General features: G+C 46.6%; 1 long non-coding RNA gene and 3 other non-coding genes across 4 annotated transcripts; all 4 read left to right on the forward strand.

Moving 5' to 3' along the window:
* The first annotated feature begins 9,376 nt into the window (after positions 1-9,376).
* LOC133387002 (uncharacterized) lies at positions 9,377-15,200 on the forward strand. Its single transcript, XR_009763336.1, has 5 exons — positions 9,377-9,580; positions 10,262-10,563; positions 12,110-12,325; positions 13,271-13,411; positions 14,897-15,200. It is a non-coding gene; the product is annotated as an uncharacterized LOC133387002 (long non-coding RNA).
* On the forward strand, positions 10,766-10,900 carry LOC133388230 (small nucleolar RNA SNORA5). The gene has a single exon (XR_009763708.1). It is a non-coding gene; the product is annotated as a small nucleolar RNA SNORA5 (small nucleolar RNA).
* On the forward strand, positions 12,786-12,920 carry LOC133388227 (small nucleolar RNA SNORA5). The gene has a single exon (XR_009763705.1). It is a non-coding gene; the product is annotated as a small nucleolar RNA SNORA5 (small nucleolar RNA).
* Positions 14,148-14,282, forward strand: LOC133388231 (small nucleolar RNA SNORA5). Its single transcript, XR_009763709.1, has one exon. It is a non-coding gene; the product is annotated as a small nucleolar RNA SNORA5 (small nucleolar RNA).
* Positions 15,201-23,925: the final 8,725 nt, after the last annotated feature.

Below are 23,925 nucleotides of genomic sequence, written 5' to 3' on the forward strand. Positions count from 1 at the left end.
TTATTTATTGCATTTATATACTGCCTCATAGCCGAAGCTGTCTGGACGGTTTACAATTGAGCTCATTTCACCAAGCCACATCTGCACTGTACATTTAAAGCAATACCACACCACTTGAAACGGCCAGGGCTTCCTCCAAACAATCTTGGGAACTGTAGTTTAAGGCTGCTGAGAGTTGTGAGGAGACCACCTAGTTGTCTTGCAGAGCTGCAGTTCCCTGAGAAGGGGGACGTGCTGTTAAATCCTGCTGGAAACCATGACTTTAAAGTGGAGTGATACTGCTTTAAATCTGTAGTGCTGATGGGGTGTGGATCTCATTGGGTGATTCACCAGTTGTGCAAGGATTGGTGCAGAGGACTGAACGTAAAGGCCATGCACTGTAAGCATTACTGGTTCACCCTTGCAGCCGAGTAGCTCTTCAGGAGTCACAGCCGTTGGCAGTTGTAGCAAGTTTAAAAGTTAGATTCTTGGCCAGCATTCTCTGAGCATTTGCAGTTGGCTGTTCCAGAGTCCCCTGCCTACATTTTCTCAGGAGAAAGTACAGGATGAGGACAGCAACGCAAGGCTCGCTCAGGAGGATCCCCATCAGGAGCAGGGACAACTGCCGCTGTCCGAAAAGGAAAATAGATGGCAGAGTCAGTTTATTGGCAGGACAAGGCCCAAAGGAAGGAGGTCAGGATGTTGAAAACAGACTGCTGCTTTTTTGGAGGCTTTGGCTGAAAAAGGGGAGTTGTGAGATGCCTTAACTTGGATTCCTGCATTGAGCAGGGATTGGACTCGATGGCTTTATAGGCCCCTTCCAACTCTACCATTCTATGAGTTAGCCAATCAGAAGTGCAGCAAGAAACAGACAGTCTTTTAGACAGTATCACAAGCAATATCCCTAAAAAAAACCACAGCTTGTGTTCCTGCCGCAACTGGGTGTAGGTGAGATACTTCAAACCTTGCAATATCTTAAAGAGATTGTCTCTGTACTGTGTTCTCGTTTTCAACCAGCAGAGGCTGGTCTATGGGGACTAATGGGGCACTGACCCACCAGCCTCTATCTGCCACCACCTGCCTGCCTTTTACCTACAACCAGCCCAGATGGTGGCGCTGCCTGTGGCATCAGCAGGTGGACAGGTTGGCCACGGGCCCCTGGCACTGAAGAGGGATCGCTGGGGCTGGGCAAGTGCAGCTCCTGTTCTGTGACCTGTGCCAGCATTGGGCTGTGAAGCGGGCACCCCGCAACCTGATGCTGACACAGATCACAGAGTGGCAGCCACTCTCCCAGATGTGCCCTCGCCACTGGTGTGGATGGCTTCACAACGTCCTGCAGCACCATGGCACTGCATGAACGCACTGTGCACTCATGCTTGCCATTACCCAAGATGGCAGTGGGGGGATCAACACACCTCTCCTGCCATCTTGGGTGATAGGAGGCAGGTGCACATAATGCGCTAATCTGCTGATGCGGGCAGACCTATTTAAGCCTGCAGAGGTAGTGCCGCTGCTGCCGCCGCCAACAGCCTCTGCAGCTTCCTCCTCCTTAGTCTCAGGGTTGTCCTTGTAGCAGCAGGAAGGAGCATGAGGACAAGACCAGAATGAATTGGCTCTGGCTCCACCTACTGTTGGCCTCCTGCTGCACACCCTATCAATCCCAATGAGCACCATTCACCACTTTTTAACAGAGAACTAGTATAAAACACCTTTAAACCAGGAGATGTTCACTTCTGGGGGGGGGGGGTAGAATGTGTCCAACATGCACTGGAAGGCCACTGAGGCAGCTGACTCCAGTCCCCTGGGAGGGCCAGTAATAAACAGGTAGGATTGCTGACCTGCAGACAGTAGTGACTCATTAGCCATGTTTTTGCTTCTACTCTCCTCCCTCAAACTATTAATGAACTTGTGTGATCTTCCTGGAGAGTGCAACTGAGGAGATGAAAGGACAGGAAATAGAAACCCAACCTACAGAAATGGTAGACCAAACAATGTTGTGACAAACCAAATATAACATACAAATACTTAGTAGGCCAAACGTGTTTCTACCCTGAATGGGTCTTCTTCAATGGTCTGCTAACTAGATATCTGCATTACGTTTGGTTTGTCACAAGACTGTGGTGACAATACAAACACTCTCTCACACACCCCCTAATTGTTTGAGATTATATCAAGTGGAACTGAGGATGCAGACGTTCACCTCCCCCATCCACCAGCTATTATCTTCAGGAAGACCATCACCCTGCAACAATTAGCCTTGAAGGAGGACTTTTATGGGCTTCTAAAATGCAGGCGCTTGTTTATTATACATGTGGATGTCTGGTTTGGCTGACATATCAAGCTGTGTTTCATTTCACCACATTGTGCAGAGAGGATGGCTCAAAACCCTCCTTGCAACAAAGGTTCACTGAGGGGGTAAACAAAGCAACGATGGGGGGCTTCACCAAGCAGGTGCCCTCAGGTTTATCAGAGTTGTAGTCCCAAACATCTGGAGGGCACAAAGTGGGCAAAGGTTGCTCCAGATCAACAGTCGTAGCCAGCAGGTTGCTCCCAAAACTGTCCAAGCAGAGTTTGATGGACGAAGCCATCTCGTGATTGGTCCAAGTATCCATCACAATATGAATCTTTCAAGGATGAATACGGCAAACCAAGAGCCAGTGTGGTGTAGTGGTTAAGGTGCTAGACTACGACCTGGGAGACCAGGGTTCGAATCCCCACACAGCCATGAAGCTCACTGGGTGACCTTGGGCCAGTCACTGCCTCTCAGCCTCAGAGGAAGGCAATGGGAAACCCCTTTTGAATACCGCTTACCATGAAAACCCTATTCATAGGGTCGCCATAAGTTGGAATCATCTTGAAGGCAGTCCATTTCCATTTTTACAGCAAACCAGAGTGGAGTTCACATCCTGTGAGCATCAGAGTCACAGTGCTTAAGACTTGTGCGGAGTGACGGTTTCTTGCTGGCTGAATAATGGGCTTTTGGCCCTGGATCTCAGTGCCATCTTTAACCCAGCAGATGAAAGCAGCCAAGGATCCCGACTCCACTCGTGCTCAGAGAGCTGGTGATAAACAGAGTATTGCAGGGCTGAAGAGACAATGGTGACAGATTAGTCAATATGTTCTGTTCCCAAGAGGCCAACATTAACCCTGCTTCCCTCATGATGCTGTTAGCCCAAAAGTCACTAACCCTTTTGGTGCCATCATGGGCACATTTGCAAACCAGAGAGACTGTTGTGGGTGCTACACACACACACACACACACGGCAACCACAACAACTGTGTGCACATGACAACTATGTAGTGACTGACTGATGGGCTACCTTCAAGTTGATCCCAACTTATGGCGACCCTCTGAATAGGGTTTTCATGAGGCTGAGAGGCAGTGCCTGGCCCAAGGTCACCCAGTGAGCTTCATGGCTTTCTGGGGAGTCGAACCCTGGTCTCCCAGGTCGTAGTCCAACACCTTGCACAGCTACCCATTAAGCTTGCTGCTACTCCCCCCCCCAGTCTAATGGATGTGTGTGATCGTCCTGGACAGCACAACTGAGGCAGAAATTCTCCTCTTCCACACACCCCCATGTACTATCTTCAGGAAGATAATCCCCTGCAACTAAGGGTGTAGTTATCCAGGGACTTAGATCCTTAGACCCCTTACCTTTTTAGGAGCAGGGTCTCAGCAGGGTCTCTATGTGTCCAGCATCCTATGAGCCAATCAGCACGAAAGGGGAGCATGTTAGCCACTGAGAAGAGTCTTCTGACATGCTTCCTTGTCCTTTCCTGCTGATTGGAGCCAATCGGAGTGAAAGAAGGTGAGTCACCCACTGAAAAGACTCTTCTCAGTAGCTAACACTCTCTGCTAGGGATGTCTGAAAGAAGGCATTAACAAGGATTTCATACTTAACCCAGCAGCAAAACAAAAGGATGGAGGAAGTGTGGTTGTGACTATCATGAAGGGATCCTGCACTTGTGAATTTGCCACTGAGCTACTGCCTGCAACAATTAGCCTTGTAAAATGCAGTCACTTGTTTATTATACACGCAGATGTTTGGTTTGGCTCTCATTTGAGACCCACAAGTTTACCGAAGTTCATTTTGGCTGACAGATCAGACGGGAGTTGGAGTCCAACAACATCTGGAGGGCCACAAGTTGCAAAAAGCTGCTCTAACCATAGGAAGCTGCTTTGTACTCTCTGCCCATCTACCGGCTAGATGCGAACCCCGTTTTATCCCAGCCGTGTCTTTATTCGCTCCACTTTTAGGGCATGTGGGTGTGGCTCAGCCAGAACAGTCTTGCAGGCCAAATGGGAAGGTCTGGCAGGCCAGAGGCTCCCCGCTGCTGATCTAGCCCGGTACGGCTGACTCTCCATGGTCTCCATGGTCTTATCCCCTGGTTACCTGCTCTTGTTTTAAACTATAAACGCTGGGGTTAAACCTGCAACCTTCTGCACGCAAAGCATAGAAACATTGGAGGCTGCCTTATATTGATTCAGAGCCATTGGTCCATCTAGCTCAGTACTGTCTGCACTGACTGGCAGTGGCTCTCCAGGGTTTCTGGAATGGAGCATTCCCAGCCCTGCCTGAAGATGCCTTTGGGGATTGAACCTGGGACCTTCTGCATGCAAAGCAGATGCTCTATTACTGGCCTATGGCCCAGTGCACTCCTCCATTCAGCTGTGCTCTCTTATTAACATGTATGGCTGGTTGCAATATCTTAGGTGTACTGAAAGCACTGCCAGCATATCTAGCAAATACACAAGGGCATGCAAGACAGCCACTCTTAATGACTGCACCAAAGCAATGGAACTTTCTGCCCCATGAAATTTGCCCCAAACAAAACCTAGTGGAATAGAGATCATTTTTCTCCACCGCTTTTGCACCCTCTCAGTGGTGACCGCTGGACCTTTTCCAGGTGATGGGGGGCCTTTTAAAATATGGCCCAGAAAGACAGACAAAATAGAATTCTCACTAGCACACTGTGGGATGCATTTGCCAGACAGTTTGAGAGTAAATTTGCTTGTACCTGGCATGACTTGGATCATAGAAGAGTTGGAAGGGTCCTATAAGGCCATCTAGTCAACCCCCTGCTCAGTGCAGGAATCCAACCTAAACCATTCCTGACAGGTGGCTGTCCAGCTCTCTTGAATGTCTCCAGTGTTGGAGAGCCCACCACCTTCCTAGGTCATTGTTTCCATTGTCATACCGCTCTGACAGTTAGGACGTTTTTCCTGATGTTCAACCAAAATCTGGCTCTGCCATTAATGCAGTGTCATTAGTGGATGTGTCCAGAGCACTGCCTGGTCATTTTATTGGATGACTCTCAGTTGTGGAGCCCAAGGATGTGGTCAAGATGCTTGGTCAAGTACACCAGGCCACTTCTATGCTCGGCCCCTGCCCATTTTGACTTACTCATTGTAGTAAAGAGAGGGGGATGTCTGTCTGAATCCAGGAAGTTGTAAATACCTCACTGAAAGAGGGAGTAGTTCCAGCTTCTTTAAAAGAAGCCGTAATTTGACTGCTCCTGAAGAAACCTAGGCTGGACCCAAACAATGGCGACTATGGCTAATAACTAATGGGCAACTAATAACATGTATCTAATGGCTAATAAGTGTAGTCCAGTGGCTAACATCCTCTTCCTGGTAACTGCCAAGATGAAGGAGGTGTGAAAATTGGAGGGAGAAATATCAATAATTTAAGATATGCAGACAATGCCATACTACTAGCAGAAACCAGTAATGATCTGATGAAAGTTAAAGAAGAAAGCACAAAAGCAAGACTACAGCTGAACGTCAAGAAGACTAAAGTAATGATAACAGAAGATTTATGTAACTTTAAAGTTGACAATGAGGACATTGAACTTGTCAAGGACTATTAAAACCTCGGCACAGTCATTGACCAAACTGGAGACAATAGTCAAGAAATCAGAAGCAGGCTAGGACTTGACCATTGTCCCCATTTTGGTGGATGACTGTGCCAAGGTATTGAAGAGAGACACTGCTTACAAGTGCCTGTACACTAATGCTAGGAGCCTCCGAACCAAGATGGGAGAACTGGAGTGCTTGGTCTTAGAGAAGAGCATTGATATAGTGAGCATAACCGAGACCTGGTGGAATGGAGAAAACCAGTGGGATACGGTTATCCCTGGATATAAACTATATCGGAAGGACAGGGAAGGACGTATTGGTGGCGGAGTCACTCTATACGTGAAAGAAGGCATTGAATCCAGCAAGCTCGAAACCCCAAAAGAGGCAGACTCCTCCACAGAATCGTTGTGGGTGGTGATACCGTGCCCCAGGAGGTACTTAATACTGGGAACGATCTATCGTCCCCCTGATCAAAATGCTCAGGGAGACCTTGAGATGAGATATGAAATTGAGGAAGCATCCAAACTAGGCAATGTGGTAGTAATGGGTGACTTCAACTACCCGGACATAGACTGGCTGCATATGTGTTCCAGTCATGACAAAGAAGCAAAGTTTCTAGATATTCTAAATGACTATTCCCTAGATCAGTTGGTCATGGAACCGACCAGAGGGACGGCAACCCTGGACTTAATCCTCAGTGGGGACCGGGACCTGCTGCGAGATGTAAGTGTTGTTGAACCGATTGGGAGCAGTGACCACAGTGCTATTAAATTAAACATACATGTAACTGGCCAATTGCCAAGAAAATCCAACACGGTCACATTTGACTTCAAAAGAGGAAACTTCACAAAAATGAGGGGATTGGTAAAAAGAAAGCTGAAAAACAAAGTCCAGAGGGTCACATCACTCGAAAATGCTTGGAAGTTGTTTAAAAACACTATATTAGAAGCTCAACTGGAGTGCATACCGCAGATCAGAAAAGGTACCGCCAGGGCCAAGAAGATGCCAGCATGATTAACGAGCAAAGTCAAGGAAGCTCTTAGAGGCAAAAAGTCTTCCTTCAAAAAATGGAAGTCTTGTCCAAATGAAGAAAATAAAAAAGAACACAAACTCTGGCAAAAGAAATGCAAGAAGACAATAAGGGATGCTAAAAAAGAATTTGAGGAGCACATTGCTAAGAACATAAAAACCAACAACAAAAAATTCTATAAATACATTCAAAGCAGGAGACCATCTAGGGAGACAATTGGACCCTTGGATGATAAGGGAGTCAAAGGTGTACTAAAGAACGATAAGGAGATTGCAGAGAAGCTAAATGAATTCTTTGCATCTGTCTTCACAGTGGAAGATATAGGGCAGATCCCTGAACCTGAACTAACATTTGCAGGTAGGGATTCTGAGGAACTAAGACAAATAGTGGTAACGAGAGAGGAAGTTCTAAGCTTAATGGACAATATAAAAACTGACAAATCACCGGGCCCAGATGGCATCCACCCGAGAGTTCTCAAAGAACTCAAAGGTGAAATTGCTGATCTGCTAACTAAAATATGTAACTTGTCCCTCGGGTCCTCCTCCGTGCCTGAGGACTGGAAAGTGGCAAATGTAACACCAATCTTCAAAAAGGGATCCAGAGGGGATCCCGGAAATTACAAGCCAGTTAGCTTAACTTCTGTCCCTGGAAAACTGGTAGAAAGTATAATTAAAGCTAGATTAACTAAGCACATAGAAGAACAAGCCTTGCTGAAGCAGAGCCAGCATGGCTTCTGCAAGGGAAAGTCCTGTCTCAGTAACCTATTAGAATTCTTTGAGAGTGTCAACAAGCATATAGATAGAGGTGATCCAGTGCACATAGTGTACTTAGACTTTCAAAAAGCGTTTGACAAGGTACCTCACCATAGGCTTCTGAGGAAGCTTAGCAGTCATGGAATAAGAGGAGAGGTCCTCTTGTGGATAAGGAATTGGTTAAGAAGCAGAAAGCAGAGAGTAGGAATCAACGGACAGTTCTCCCAATGGAGGGCTGTAGAAAGTGGAGTCCCTCAAGGATCGGTATTGGGACCTGTACTTTTCAACTTGTTCATTAATGACCTAGAATTAGGAGTGAGCAGTGAAGTGGCCAAGTTTGCTGACGACACTAAATTGTTCAGGGTTGTTAAAACAAAAAGGGATTGCGAAGAGCTCCAAAAAGACCTCTCCAAACTGAGTGAATGGGCGGAAAAATGGCAAATGCAATTCAATATAAACAAGTGTAAAATTATGCATATTGGAGCAAAAAATCTGAATTTCACATATACGCTCATGGGGTCTGAACTGGCGGTGACCAACCAGGAGAGAGACCTCGGGGTTGTAGTGGACAGCACGATGAAAATGTCGACCCAGTGTGCGGCAGCTGTGAAAAAGGCAAATTCCATGCTAGCGATAATTAGGAAAGGTATTGAAAATAAAACAGCCGATATCATAATGCCGTTGTATAAATCTATGGTGCGGCCGCATTTGGAATACTGTGTACAGTTTTGGTCGCCTCATCTCAAAAAGGATATTCTAGAGTTGGAAAAGGTTCAGAAGAGGGCAACCAGAATGATCAAGGGGATGGAGCGACTCCCTTATGAGGAAAGGTTGCAGCATTTGGGGCTTTTTAGTTTAGAGAAAAGGCGGGTCAGAGGAGACATGATAGAAGTGTATAAAATTATGCATGGCATTGAGAAAGTGGATAGAGAAAAGTTCTTCTCCCTCTCTCATAATACTAGAACTCGTGGACATTCAAAGAAGCTGAATGTTGGAAGATTCAGGACAGACAAAAGGAAGTACTTCTTTACTCAGCGCATAGTTAAACTATGGAATTTGCTCCCACAAGATGCAGTAATGGCCACCAGCTTGGATGGCTTTAAAAGAAGATTAGACAAATTCATGGAGGACAGGGCTATCAATGGCTACTAGCCGTGATGGCTGTGCTCTGCCACCCTAGTCAGAGGCAGCATGCTTCTGAAAACCAGTTGCCGGAAGCCTCAGGAGGGGAGAGTGTTCTTGCACTCGGGTCCTGCTTGCGGGCTTCCCCCAGGCACCTGGTTGGCCACTGTGAGAACAGGATGCTGGACTAGATGGGCCACTGGCCTGATCCAGCAGGCTCTTCTTATGTTCTTATGATATGACAGGGAAAGCAAGGCAGCCAAGGAAGACTGGGAAAGGGGGCGTGGCTACGAGGGGGTGTGGCGTGACTATCATGAACGGACCCTGCACTTCTGGATCTGCTACTACGCTACTGGTGGCGAGATGTGAACGCCACACATTTCTGAGGTAACCAAAGCCTGGCAAACAGGGCAGAGCAGCAGGGAAGCAAGGAGAGGGCTACTTCGGCCTCATTACGCGTTCTTCCCATTACGCGACGCCGCTTATTCAAGCTGGGATGCCAGCCCTGCGGCAGAACCAGGAACAGTATAGGAATGCCTTCAACAAAGATGGCGGCGCCGGCGGCGTTTCCGGTCCTCCCTCTTCTTCCGTCAACCAATGGCCGTTGGCAGAAGGCGAGCCTGCCTTCCGGTCGGGGAAGAAAGTGATGCGTTAGTCTCCGCGACGGCCTTTAGCCGGGCCTCTTGTGTCAGCGCACGTGTGGGTGGCCATTCGTAGGCAGGGAGCGGAAGGGTGAGGGCGACCAGGAGAGATCTAAGGGGCCAGAGAGGGCGAGTAGGGGACGGTGCAGTCCCGTGTCTCAGTGTTTGGAAAAGGGCTGGTTTGTGACTGCGGAGGGTGAGGGTTTATTTACTTATTACTTTTAAGGAATGCGGGGCAAAGGTCGAGGGGGGAACTAGTTTGGTTGGGAGTGTCAAGGATTATGAATCCATAGATCTTGTTCCATTTTATACTCCAGTGATCAAACGTGGAGCTGGCGCCACGTGGGCGTCGCAGATGACGCTTCAAGGCTTCCACCACCGGTGGCCTTAGTTTAGTAGCTTCGGATGTGAACGCCGGAATGATGCAAAATAGTTTAGTAAAATAGTCAAGAGTTTATTCACTTTAAAAAGCTGCATTGTGCTTTGAAGTTTGTTTGAAGCCTCCCACCCCCCTCATTTGCAGCCATTTGAAATGGAAACCGCACTTAATGGACAAAACCCACCAAGTTTTCCCCTTAGGGTAGAGGACAGGAGATGTTTGATGATGTCCAGAGAGTTCCCTTTTTCCTGGATTACATGGAAGTTACCTCATTCTATTCTCCAAATCTAATGTACAAATTCAGTAAGAATGCTTAAGTCGTTTGTGCAACTCTACCCCTACAGTCTGATTGCTCCTACCACAGAATTGGGGAAAGGTGTGTGTATATATTTCTTTAGTGTACTTTTTTTTTAACTTCATGGTTAGTAATCTCAAGAGTACTGTGACAGTCCTCTGTATCCTTGTTGAATAACTTTCCTGTCTTCCTTTTCTGTCCAGCTTTCTCGGGTTTGGAATGTCTCCCTTTGGTGAACCTTCTGAAAAGCGTTCATTTGGTGGGGCTGGAGCAGAGAGATTGGTAGTGTGATTGAAGTGCTTGACTTCCAGGAGTCTTCCCTTCCCTGGCTGAGTACGCAGTTGCCAGTACCCTGAAGGGAGACAAGAACGAGCTCCAGAGTCACCTGGTGAAGCAGGTGAAGCTGTATTTAACACTGACAGATTAAAAAAGTGTGTTGTGATGCTTAATGCCTGTGAAGGAGAGGCTCTCTGCACTGATGGATCAACTGGAAGAGAAGGGTGAGGTGAGAACTGAGCTATTCCAACACAAAGTAGATTTAAAGGAGGGTCAAACTGGTCTATAAAGGAGATCCCTGGAGCAGAACATGCTCAGTTTAGGATTGGCTTCCTGGTTTTCTTCTGCGCATTGAGTTAACCAGAACTTTCTATGTACATAAAAGCGCCTCTTGGGGTGTTGGTGAGTCTGTTTCTGCCTGCAAAAGCCTCTGCAGCTGTGTCAAATTCATTGTCTGCCTTTCCTGTGGTGGGGATTGGTCCAAACAGCTGCCACAGCAATGATCTGTCATTCATGGGCCTCAGAACTCTCTGTGAGCTCTGGGGATAGTTTTTCTGCAGACACTGGCACCAGACTCTCCTGCCCCTCCAAATTTTGAATGTGTTTAGTTATTAAACAAGATTCATATACTGCTTGATTTTAATAAAACCTCAAAGTTATTTACAAAAAATACAATTAAACATTTAAATTATCAATAAAAGGTAACTAACAGGTATTTAAAAACATTCAAAAACTCCATGCATACACCCCATAGCAAAGCAGCTGGCATCAAAGCGAGGTCTCCAAAAGTGACGCGGTGTTACTGGAGGCATTGGACAAAGTCCAGCTCTTGTTAGTTTAGTCACATAAATGATTCTGGGGCCAGTTGATTTGGAGCAGGTTCATATTTTGGGGATTCTCCTGGATCCATCTCTGTCACCAGAGTCCCAGGTGATCTTAGTGGCTAAGAGTGCCTTTGACCGGCTTCAGTTGGTAAGATAGATGTGTTAATTTTCAGCTGCTGTTGTCCATGTGCTGGTAACCTCCATGTTGGGCAACTGCAATGTGCTCTGTGTGGGGAAACCAGCTAGGGTACAATTCAGCAGCTTGACTGCTCACTGGGGCTGAATATTGTCATTGTATTATGCTGCTGCTGAAATAATTACGGTGGCTGCCAATTACTAGAAAAATTCAAGAGCTGGTACTGGTATACAAAGCCCTGTATAGCTTGGGACCAGAATACCTAAAAAATTATGTAACCCTTTGTATACCCAACCAATCATTGTGCTCCATATATACCCAACCAATCACTGTGCTCTACAGAAGAGGGCCTCCTGCAGATACCATCTCACCAGGTGGTCCCTTCTGTATGGTTCCCTTTGGAATTCCCTCCCGTTAATAGAAAGATGCAGGCTCTGTGTCTGCTGAAGATTTTCCTCTTTCAACATGCTTTTCAGGTGGAGTTTTTGATCCTGTCTACAACTGCATTGGATTTGAAACGTTTTATAGATGAAATTGTTTTAATTGTTTATGTTTTTATTAATCGCTTTGAGATGTTTTATAGGAAGCAATTCATAAATAGAAATACATATGCAAATTCAATAAGGAAAACATGTCTTTACTTTAAATTGTTTGTGTAATTTGGCACATACAATCTGGTTTTTCCTACCCCAGAGTTGGGGAAGAGTATATTTCTTTGGCATAAATGTTTTTTTTAACTTCCTGATTAGTAACCTCAGCTGTCTGTCATCCTGTATCCCTTTCTAAGAACTTGCCTGTCTTCCTGCTCTGTCTAGCTTTCTCAGGTCTGGAATGCTGCCCTTTGCTGAACCCCCAGAAGAGCCTTCATTCTGTAGGGCTGGGCAGAGCAGGAGGTGGACCGGTGACTTGACTTCCAAGGGCCTTCCCTTCCCTGGCTGAGGACGCTGCTGCCGGTGCCATAAAGGGGGACCAGAGCGAGCTCCTGAGTCACCTGGTGAAGCACCTGCAACTCTCTTTGACACAGAATGAGGGTAAGAAAAGTGTGTTGTGATGCTTATGCCTAAAGGGGAGGCCCCTCCTGCACTGAGTGGAAGAGAAGGGCCCTAGCTCAGTGGCAGAGCATCTGCTCTGCATGCAGAAGGTCCCAAGTTCAGTCCCAAAGGGCATCTCGAAGTAGGGCTAGGAAAGATTTCCTGCCTGAAACCTTGGATAGCCGCTGCCAGTCAGTGTAGACTGCTCTGAGCTAGATGGACCAATGGTCCGACTTGGTATAAGGCAGCTTCCTATGTTCTAGAAGGGCAAGGTGAGAAGTACCCTCCAACACAAACTGGATTTAAAGGAGGATCAGACTAGTCCACAAGGTGGATCCCTGGTGCAGAACATGCTCAGTTTCCTGATTTTTGAATGCTTGTTGGGGTAACCAGAGCTTTCTACCTACACAGCTTCTCCTCTTGGGGTGTTAGCGAGTCTGTCTCTCCCCACAAAAACCTCTGCAGCTGTGTCAAATTCATTGCCTGCCTTTCCCGTGGTGGGGATTGGTCCAAACAGCTGCCACAGCAATGGTCTGTAGTTCATGGGCCTCAGAACTCTTTGTGGGCTCTGAGGATAGTTTTATTGCAGACAGTGCTACTTGGCCTCTCTTGCCCCTTCAAGTCTGAGTGCATGCACTCCATCACAAAACAACTGACATAAAAGCGAGCCCTCCAAAGTAAAGCCTTGTTAGCAGATGAACTGGGCAAGGCCCAGAGTCCTCTTCATTGGAGCTCTACTTAGTTCTGTCACATAAATGACTCCAGGCTCAGTTGCCTGCCCACTCCTTGGTTCCGTGCCTCCTTTACCTTAGCAGCAGCACCCCTTCTAGCACGGGGACATCGGATCTCTAAAGTGAGACAATATCAGTGGCAGCCATGTTTGCAGTCTTCACAGCTCAAATCAGCATTCTTAAGGATCTACTCGTTTATTCTCCTCTCTCTAAGGGAAGCTGAATTCCCACCAGACCCTGATGCATCAGAAGGTGGCATAGGACTAAATTGGCACATGGGAACGGAGTGCACTGCTTCAAATCCTTTTGCCAGCCTTAAGTGACTCAACTGGTGTCTCTGAGGCCTTTAGCACAGGTGAGTGGGCAAGGAAATGGGTGGAACTTAAATGATAGCCTGCAAAATTGCAGTGCTGTCTGGTAAACCCCCAAGGTCTGGCACAGTTGAGTAGGAGAGAGTGTGTGTTATCTACTGACATTTCAGCAGCTCTGGGCTGCATTAGGCGGCAATCTGAATGCTAATTACCTTGGAGTGAGGCTAACTGATGCTGTTTTGACCCTTTCATGCAAGCGGAGACAACTAGTTTGGCATAACGTGCAAAGGCCAAATGATGAGTCCTATCTGAGGAAGTGTTTGCTTCTGACCACACGTCACCATCCCTTGCCTCTAGCACTGGCTCCCATAGGCATCTTGTTGGCCCCTGTGAGAACAGGATGCTGGACCTGATCCAGCAAGCTCTCCTTATGTTCTTAAATCGCTAGCATGACACAAGTAGCTACTGTTAACAGAGGTATCTGTGCCAGAGACAATATTAACTTCATATTTTTATTCTGCCCTTCCAGTAAGGAGCAGACTAAAGGCATTTCCCCCTCATCTCCCTTTTATCCTCAGTAATCCTGTGAGGTGGGTTGGGATTAGACAGAGTCTCTGGATTGAGGCCGGAGGCTTTGTGCCAAGAGAGGATTTGACCCCAAATGCCTGATGTTGCTAGGTTGGAAGTCCTCCCTAAAAGAGCCACCCCAGCATTGCAGAGACAGCTTCATGCAGCATCGCTCAGCTATCCTCTTTTCACCTCTAACTGGGACTACCTTAAGGCAGCCTTGTCAAATTCGGCGCTTGCCTGCTCCATGGTTGGGACCGGCCCTGCAACTGCTGCAACAAACGTGTCGGTCATGGGCCCCAGGTCTGTGCCGTTGGGCCTGGGGATAAACACATGTTACAGATAAACAAAATGCCTAGATGAGTGAGTTAAAGAGATGGTCCTTTTCTGCCCTTTCAACATCTGCAGGAGGAGTCATCCTCCCCCTCCTCCATCATAGCAATGGAAGGGTAGTGTTGGGTGTCGGCAGCGGGCTTTTAATGAATCCCTCTTGTTTGTGAGCTGGCTCTACTGCTGGGGTGGGGAACCTTTACCAGCTTGAGGGCCGCATTCCCTTCTGAGCAACTTTCCGGGGACCACGTGCCCGTGGCAGATGGAGCCAGAGGCAAAAGTGGGCAAAGCAAAAAATAAATAAATGTCAAGTTTACTTTAGTACAGCAGACTAATTTCTGCACACACTCTCCCATCCTTCTCTTATCCTCCGTCCAGGGAAGCAAGAGGCATTGCTGGAGTTAAGGACACATTCCAGCCAGGCCAAAAGCACTCCAGGAGGGTGCAAAGTGGGGTTATGGGGGGAGGGTCCTGAGGCCCAGATACAGAGAAGTTTGATGCCTCACTGAGAACCTGTCCTTCAAGTATGGCAGATTTGAATTAGGAATTTCCTGGGGGAGTATTTTTGTGCAGGCTTTTCTCTTGAAACTGAGAAGGAATGTACAGAATAAGCATGTTTCTTTTTGTAATAGGTTCAGAAGACTTCACAGTTAAACTTGAATGTTCCACTATTTCAAAACTTCACGAAAGCAGAAAACCATGTGATAAGCAACAAACTGTCCCTTATGTATATCTGCGCTGACAAAGAATTGGTTTTTGTGGTTGTAAAACCACCTCTGAGGAAGAACAAAGTCATAACATGTCTGCCAGCTTTGACTGGATTTCATTGGGTTTCTTCAGCCAGACTCGGGACTGTGGCTTGTGTATCATGTCCTCAGCATCTTCTCATTGTATCAAGCTGATTTTTTTTATAAAAAAGTAAAGCTTAAATGTAAATGGACTGCCTTCAAGTTGATTCTGACTTATGGTGACCCTATGAATAGGGTTTTCATGGTAAGCGGTATTCAGAGGGGGTTTGCCATTGCCTTCCTCTGAGGCTGAGAGGCAGTGACTGGCCCAAGGCCACCCAGTGAGCTTCATGGCTGTGTGGGGATTCAACCCTGTTCTCCCAGGTCGTAGTCCAACACCTTAACCACTACACACTGATGCTTTTAAAATCAAAATTGTGGCAGACTTCGTAAGTTTTACTGATCTTCTACTGGTGTATTAATAATGAATTTTTTAGAGTAGATCACAGGTATTGCCTTTGACTACATTTCCAGGTTTCCTGAACACCTGAAAAAACGTTTTGTATCAACCCACAGAAGAGTTCTCTGTCAGCTCAGGTTTTTGCCAATTCTCCCTTCTCCCTATAGCCTCATGAAAATCTGCTCTGGAGTGTTGACCCCCCCCCCCCCTGGAAGAGCATGGAGGGCTGCACGAGAGGGCAGGAGGGAAAAGGTATTGGTGAAAATTGCTTCTTTCTCATTCTGTAAGTGGAAGCTTCTGCTGAATTATGGCCCCTTCCACAAACAGAAGGGGTCCTTCCATCAAATGGAAACTACATTGTCAACATTTGGATTAGTTGACTAATAATTGCTGTTTACAGCACACCTTACGTAATAACTTCTTGGCTTAATAAAAAACATTTACAACAAAACAGAAATGAGGCTCAAACAGCACATGGTTTTTTGGTCACAGAAGGTGGGCTGTAATGAGACAAGCGTTTCTCCAGACTGGCTACATTTCACCGGTGTCTTTCTGCCAAGTGTGGCATATTATGGAATTGCACCAAGATTTAATGAACAGTGCAAGTAGTGATCACTACAAGCTGTTGCGTTCTTGTGGGTGAGCTATAAGGCTCTTAGCAAAGCATCAAGGACAGCAGGGTTGAAGGGGCATTGCAAACCAAGGTCGAATGTGCAAAATGTGTCTCGGTGCAAAACGTGACCCAGACTCCAGGTCAGGCAACAGTCCAAGGTCAGTATCGCAGGGAGTAAAGAACCAGGGGCCTGTGCTGAGTTCAACAGCTAGAAGGTGCACAAAGGAGAGCGTGTATACTCCGGCGTTCTAGACCAGGGTGGAACCACAGCTGCTCATAGTGAAGGAGTTACAGGGACTCCTTATGAGGTGACACCTTATGAGCCACACAGTGACTGTGGCTCTGTGGATGCATGCCATGTCATCGCTCTTTGGCAAAGACCCAGACCTTTTGGCAGCAGCATTCTTGAGGACTGGGAGGTGGCCTCACCTCCATTGCCAGCTCCAAGAGTGCTCCAGCGGGTATTTTCCCCCCGCCCCGAGGGCCCCCTCAAAGGGATCCTCAACACTAGGGGACCCTGCTTGCTTCTCGGGGTCCTTGACCGGTGGACTGTCCTATTTGTCCTCTGAGGACTTGCATCAGGGCTTAATGTGGCACCATCTGACTCTGAAAAGCTGTGGTGTAATCTCTCCAGCTCACCAGCAGAGGGTGAAGGAGCTCCACTTAGCATATCTCCCCTCCCTCCCTGCAAACATTAATTGTAAGATCAGCTAAGGAGGGTGGTGTTCTCCTTGTTCCCGTCTCTAGACTTTTCACAAACCTTTCTGTAAGTCATCTTATGGTCCGTTGACATTTGATTCTTTGCTTTCCAGGAGCATTCTTCGTAGGTGAGGCATGTCAGCACTCTGGGTAGGAAACGTGCTGCCTGTATCCCACATATTGCCTAGCACACCATTTGACAGATATATTTTTAGCACCTTCTCACTATAGTAGTACAGCACTCCCAGTGCAGTGCCTGAGCACAGTAACAGCAAGGTCCCAGGCTATGCTCTGAAGGCACGTGAGCCAGCACCCTGCTGAAGCTAAGCAGGGTCAGGTCTGGTCAGTGCCTGGATGGGAGACCACCAGGGAACCATAGGTAAGCCGCCTTGGGTTTCAGTCATGAAAAGAAAGGTGGGGTATAAATGTAATAAATAAGATTTACTTCTGCAAAGTGGGAACACAAGATACAGCCCTGGTGGGCAGGCTCAAAAATGTTAGCCCAGCATCTTCTCAGAATAGCCAACAAGGTTCCTTTGGGAAGCCCACAAGCAGGACCTGAGCACAAGAGCACTCTCCCCTCCTGCGGTTTCGGGAGCACCCTGCGTCTAGCTGTGGAGGCCAAGCATACCCATCATTTAAAGCTATCCAAGTTGTTGGCCATCACCACCTACTCTGGGAGCGAATTCAGTAGTTTCAACTGTGTATTGTATTATGCAAAGCAGTACTTTCATCTGTCCTAAGTTTTCCAAGATTCAGCTTCACTGGATATCTATATGTTCTAGTGTTAAGAAATGTAAATGTACTGCCTTCAAGTCGATTCTGACTTATGGTGACTCTATGAACAGGGTTTTCATGGTAAGCGATAGTCAGAGGGTGTTTACCATTGCCTCCCTCTGAGGCTGAGAGGCAGTGACTGGCCCAAGGTCACCCAGTGCGCTTCATGGCTGTACGGGGATTCGAACCCTGGTCTCCCAGGTCGTAGTCCTACACTCAAACCGCTACGCCACACCGGCCCTCTGTTAGTGTTGAGAGAGAGGGAGAAAAACTTCTTTGTCCATGTTCTCCATGACATGCATCATGTTACACATTTCTAGCATTATAAGAACACAAGAAGAGCTGAAAGCCCAAATTGTCCAGCATCCGGTTTCTCAGTGGCCCACCAGATGCCTGTTATGGGAAGCCTGCAAGCAAAGGCTTAGCGCAACAGCACTCTCCTCTGCTATGGTTTCCAGCAACTGGTATTCAGACACCTACTGCCTCCAACGATGGAGGCAGAGCATAGCTATCTTCAGGACTATGAGCGCTGGGTGTGTGTAGTGCATTGGCCCTCCTGAGTTGCCATAGCAGCAACTGCTAAGTCTGTTCCAGACCCGGAGCCAGCAGGCAGCCAGCCTCCTCCTACTTGCCTTTACTCTAAAAGCCCCAAATGCTTAAACCTTTCCTCCTAAGGGAGTTGTGTGACGCCCTTCCCTGGCTCTCCCTGTCAGGTTCCTACCTGCGCGTGGCTACTGCCTGTCACTAGGCTCCACCAGTCCGGACTGTCCTTTTTTATTGTTTCTCTCCCCGCTTTAGCACAGATCTCAACAGATCCCCCTGCTAGGCAACCACCAGTCACGTCCTAATACTAGTATTCCCAGAGACTCTGAATACTTGTGGTGTTATTCTCTTCACCGCTGCCACCATTTGTTACAGTTCCCCTTCAGCCTTGGTCATTACCTTACCCTCCCTTCTGGTCTGTGAAACCCCAGCCAAGGATCAGACCTTTGGTAAACCAAATTAAGTATTTATTAAAGATAACAAAGCTAACAAGATTAACAAGATTTCTTCTTAAGGCACATAAGCATATGGTTTTACTCAATACCAATCTGAACTCCACCCCCCTCCTTCTCCACTCTCTCCTGGCAAACAACTCTCTAAACCCCACCAAGCAACCCACTCAGTTTCACCTCATCCACCACCACCACCACCCAGATTCCACTGTCACTCTTCCTTTTATACGTTCAGCCATTTTAAACACTCAGCCAATCATCTAGCATTCTACTGCCCATTCACTCCCCCTCCTCTTTCACTCCACTTACCATGTATCTTCTAAACAACCAACACTTACCATATATACATTAATATAGGAACATCACATCCCCCCCCCTTAAAACAACGGCAGAGTATTATTCCTGTTCCAGGATTTATACGTCGCGTTAACAAATAAAAGTCTTTATGGGGAAAATGTCTTTCTTTGTTCCTCCGTCTGGTCACGTCACTGCAGTCCCAGCCACTTGCCTGGAAAGTCCATCGGCCAGTACATTGTCCTTGCCTTTTATGAACTGGAAGTCCACTTGATAGTCCTGTAGGGCCCAAGACCACCTCTGCAGCATAGTGTTATGGTTTTTCATAGTCTGTAACCATAACAAGGCCTGATGATCCGTAGTCACTGTGAATCTTCGTCCCCACACGTATGGGCGCAACTTGTTCAGTCCCCACACGACCGCTAGGCACTCCTTCTGGACCGACGAATAGTTTTTCTCCCTCGGCGTCAGCTTGCGACTCAGGTACGCCACTGGATGTCTGGTGCCTTCTCTCTCCTGTAGCAAGACGACTCCCAGCGCCAGGTCCGACGCATCTGTAGCCACGATGAATGGTTGCTCATAGTCTGGTGCTATTAATATGGGTCCTTGGCACAAGGCTTGCTTCAGTAGATCAAAAGCCTTCTGATATTCATCCGTCCATACCACACGCTCAGAACACTTCTTCTTTGTTAATTCATGCAAGGGGGTTGCTATTTCCCCAAAATTTCTCACAAACTTCCTATAAAATCCAGCCACACCTAGAAATGCCCTTACTTGTTTTTTGGTTAAGGGGATAGGCCACGCTTGTATTGCCTCCACCTTGCTCCATAAGGGGGTGATTTTCCCACTCCCCACCTTATGTCCTAAATAGACATAAATAGACACAGTGTGTCTAAGTTTTGAGTTGTTGTAAAAATAATGAAAGCAATATTTGATTATTATATTTTTGTAAGTGTAACTGTGTTTTTCTAAAAATGAATGTGTATGTTTAAGTTGTTAGTAAAAAATTTCTCTCATTGTTTTGTATTTTAGCCCCTGATGAAGGCTTGACTGTACAAGCTGAAACGCGTTGGGCTTTGATTCATTTTTATAGAAATTTAATTTTATATGCAAGAAATTATTGGTGCCATTGTGCACAGAATAAAAGCCACATTTTTTCAGCATTCTGGTCCTTGACCTCCTTTTTATACCACAAACTCATATAACCCATCTGGTGTACTGAAGGCAGTTTTGGCTCTGGATTGCTCGTCTAGTTCCATTTGCCAAAATCCTTTACAGAGATCTAGTTTAGAGATAATGGTTGCTGCCCCCAATAACTCTAACATTGCGTCTACCCTAGGCATAGGATACGCATCTGGGACAGTAATTTTATTGATTAGCCGATAATCAATGCAAAACCTTGTCGTTCCATCTTTTTTCGGAACCAGGACAATACTTGAGGCCCAGGGACTGATGGATTCCCTGATCACTCCTAATTCCAGCATATCTTCCACCTCCTTTTTGATCTCATTCAAAACTTTCCCATTCACATGGTACGGAACAGATCTGATTGGGGCATGATCTCCAGTATCAATGGAATGTCTGGCTATACTGGTTCGGCCAGGCCCATTGCCAAAGAGATTCCCATAGCCTTTCAAAACTCTCAGAATCTCTTCTGACCATTCCAATTGATCTACCCCTCCTTTGTCTCTGCTTTCCTGTACCAAATCTGGAAGTTCAGGCCCACTTCCCTCAGGGAATAAGGTAACTTGCAACACCTTTGCATCCCTGGTATGGTAAGGCTTTAACATATTTACATGAACCACTTTGCTTTTGTTTAATTGGTCTTTGGTGATTACATACGTCACTGTGTCAAGCCTTTCTCTGATGGTATATGGTCCTTCCCAGTTAGCCTGTAATTTGTCATGTTTCCTGGGTATGAACGCCATAATCATATCTCCCATGAATACACTGCCTTGATCCGTCAGCACTTCATGAGGGAAACCCAGCCTCATAAAGATTTTTAATAAAGCCTCTGCCACTACAGGGGCTTCTACAGATCTTAGTGCTTCTGCGTCTGGGTACCTGGTGGCAAAATCCACCACCACCAATATATATTTCTTGCCATGCCTTGTGGGTTTGGAAAAAGGGCCCACCAAATCTATTCCCACTCTATAAAAGGGTTGTCCAATTATAGGAAGGGGCTTTAAGGGTGCCTTAGTCTTTACTCCACTTTTTCCCACCTTTTGGCATATTCCACAAGATAGACAATGTTGTTTTACATCTTTGGAGATGTTTGGCCAATAATAGTGTGCTGCCAATCTCCTCTTGGTCTTTTTTATTCCCAGATGTCCTGCACATGGGACATCGTGGGCTACCTCTAGCAATCTGGTTCTGTATTTGCTAGGTACTATCAATTGCTTCACTGGTTCACATTCATCCTTTCTCTCAGCAGGCATCCACAGTCTATATAAAATCCCATTTTCACACACAACTTGATTCCTCAGTTTGTCAGTGAAAGGAATCTGTTGGGTCAGGGCTTGTTCCTTTATCTGCTTCAAACTTATATCTTTATGCAGCTCTTCTCTGAATTGATCTGCTTCTTCCCCAGAGACCACTTGATACAGTTTGTCTCCTTCAGCAGGCCTGCTAGTGGTTGCTATGGTGACCTGAGGCTGGTTAACAGATTCCACCCTGTTTGTTTCAGCCCCCCTTAATATGGCTTCTTTTTCTCTGCCAATTTGCTGTCTGGTCACTACATATATCTTTCCTTGGGCTCCCATTACATCTCTTCCCAGTATTACTGGTTCTTGTTGCTGGGCATTAATGCCTACTTTATATCGGCCCTCTCGGCCTCTCCAAGTCATTTCCACCAGGGCCACAGGCAAACTTTCTGGTTGACCCCTCACTCCTTGGATAGTCACAGTTTCCTGAGGTAATATTACCTCAGATTTTATTAAATCTGGCCTCAGTAATGTCTGAGCGGCACCAGTATCAAGCAATGCCCAATAATTTGCCCCTTGTACACCCACTTCCTCTCTCAGACTTGAATCAAGGTCTGTTACTTCTGTCCAGTTTATCTGGCAGAACTGAACCTTTTTCGCTGTTTCTAAAGCCTTGGGCTCTGTTTTCACTGCCCTTGTCTGAGCAGGATTACTAATCGGGTTGGCAACCTCACATTGAAAACGTAGGTGCCCCTGTCTACCACATTTGTAGCATAATTTCTCCTCACTTTTAGGGTACACAGATCCACTCTGGGGTGTCCTGTGCCCTTCAGATTTTACTGGAGGACTCACTCGCTGTGGTACCACATCCCTTCTGCCAGCATTATATGGTCTGGGTTTAAAATCTCTTGATGTTTTCCCCACCCAGCCAGTTCTGTTGGAGGCAAAGTGATCCGCCATCTCTGCGGCCTCCTGCACCGATGTAGGGGAACGATCTTTGACCAGGAGCCTTATTTCTGGTGGTAACTGATGGTATAATTGATCCAATATCATGAGGTTTTTCACCTCCTCCACAGACTGAGCTTTTGCACTTGTCAGCCATTTCCCAAATATGTCCATCAGTTTTGCCCCCAGCTCCACGAAAGACCTCCCTGTCTGTATCTGGCAGTTTCTGAAAAGCTTTCTAAAATAATCAGGCCCCAGTCTGAATCTTTTAAACACTGCTTCTTTGAATTCAGCATAGGTGACGGGCCTGTCTGAGGGGAAATATTGGTATACCTCTGCCAATTCCCCTTTGATCAGGTTTGATAAATACTGCATGTATTTATCTTCAGGTAGCCCCCACAACTGAGCTGCCTTTTCAAAGGTTGTGAGATAAATTTGAGGATCTTGACCAGGCTCATAGACAGCAAAGTCCTTTGGAGTAATTTTTATTTTTGCTCCATCTCTGTCTTTCCTTGTCTCATCAGAATGAAACTTCTCTCTTTCAAATTTTAACTTTTCTGCCTGTAATTCCGCATCCACTCTCATTCTCTCAAATTCCAACTCCCTCTGTTTTTCCTTCTCTGCACCTTCCATCCTCAATCTCTCAGCTTCCAACTCCCTCTGCTTGTCTTTCCCATCAGCTTCCATCCTCAATCTCTCAGCTTCCAACTCCCTCTGCTTGTCTTTTTCCTCAGCCTCCCATCTTAACTTCTCTCTCAAGTACTCTATATAAGCGGGATTGCTTAAGTATCCTTCTGGGGTCTCTTCTCTGACAGGTTGTTTTTGCTGGGCAGTAGCAAATCCTATAAGTGCTACCCTCAATTCATCTACCCCTTTACCCTCGTGAGGTAAATTGAATGTTATGCACTTCTCCACCAGCTCCTCTCTTTTCATTTTTATGTATTCAGCCATGGTGTTTGAGTTCACTCACTCTTTGCTACACACTCTTTGCCAGTCACTCTCACAAGAAATCTTGTTTTGTTATTTCTGTTTGCCACACCACTGTATCTGGATTCTCTGTTGTTCGTATCCCACCGCTACTGCCACCACCTGTGACGCCCTTCCCTGGCTCTCCCTGTCAGGTTCCTACCTGCGCGTGGCTACTGCCTGTCACTAGGCACCACCAGGGACTCCACCAGTCCGGACTGTCCTTTTTTATTGTTTCTCTCCCCGCTCTAGCACAGATCTCAACAGATCCCCCTGCTAGGCAACCACCAGTCACGTTCTAATACTAGTATTCCCAGAGACTCTGAATACTGGTATTGTTATTCTCTTCACCGCTGCCACCATTTGTTACAGTTTCCCTTCAGCCTTGGTCATTACCTTACCCTCCCTTCTGGTCTGTGAAACCCCAGCCAAGGATCAGGCCTTTGGTAAACCAAATTAAGTATTTATTAAAGATAACAAAGCTAACAAGATTAACAAGATTTCTTCTTAAGGCACATAAGCATATGGTTTTACTCAATACTAATCCGAACTCCACCCCCTCCTTCTCCACGCTCTCCTGACAAACCAGTCTCTCAAACCCACCAAACAACCCACTCTTTCTCTTCTCCCCCCAGATTCCACTCTCACTCTTCCTTTTATACGTTCAGCCATTTTAAACACTCAGCCAATCACCTAGCATTCTACTGCCCATTCACTCCCCCTCCTCTTTCACTCCACTTACCATGTATCTTCTAAACAAC

The sequence above is a fragment of the Rhineura floridana genome, chromosome 6, assembly GCF_030035675.1.
Source record: "Rhineura floridana isolate rRhiFlo1 chromosome 6, rRhiFlo1.hap2, whole genome shotgun sequence".
Taxonomy (NCBI): Eukaryota; Metazoa; Chordata; class Lepidosauria; order Squamata; family Rhineuridae; genus Rhineura; species Rhineura floridana.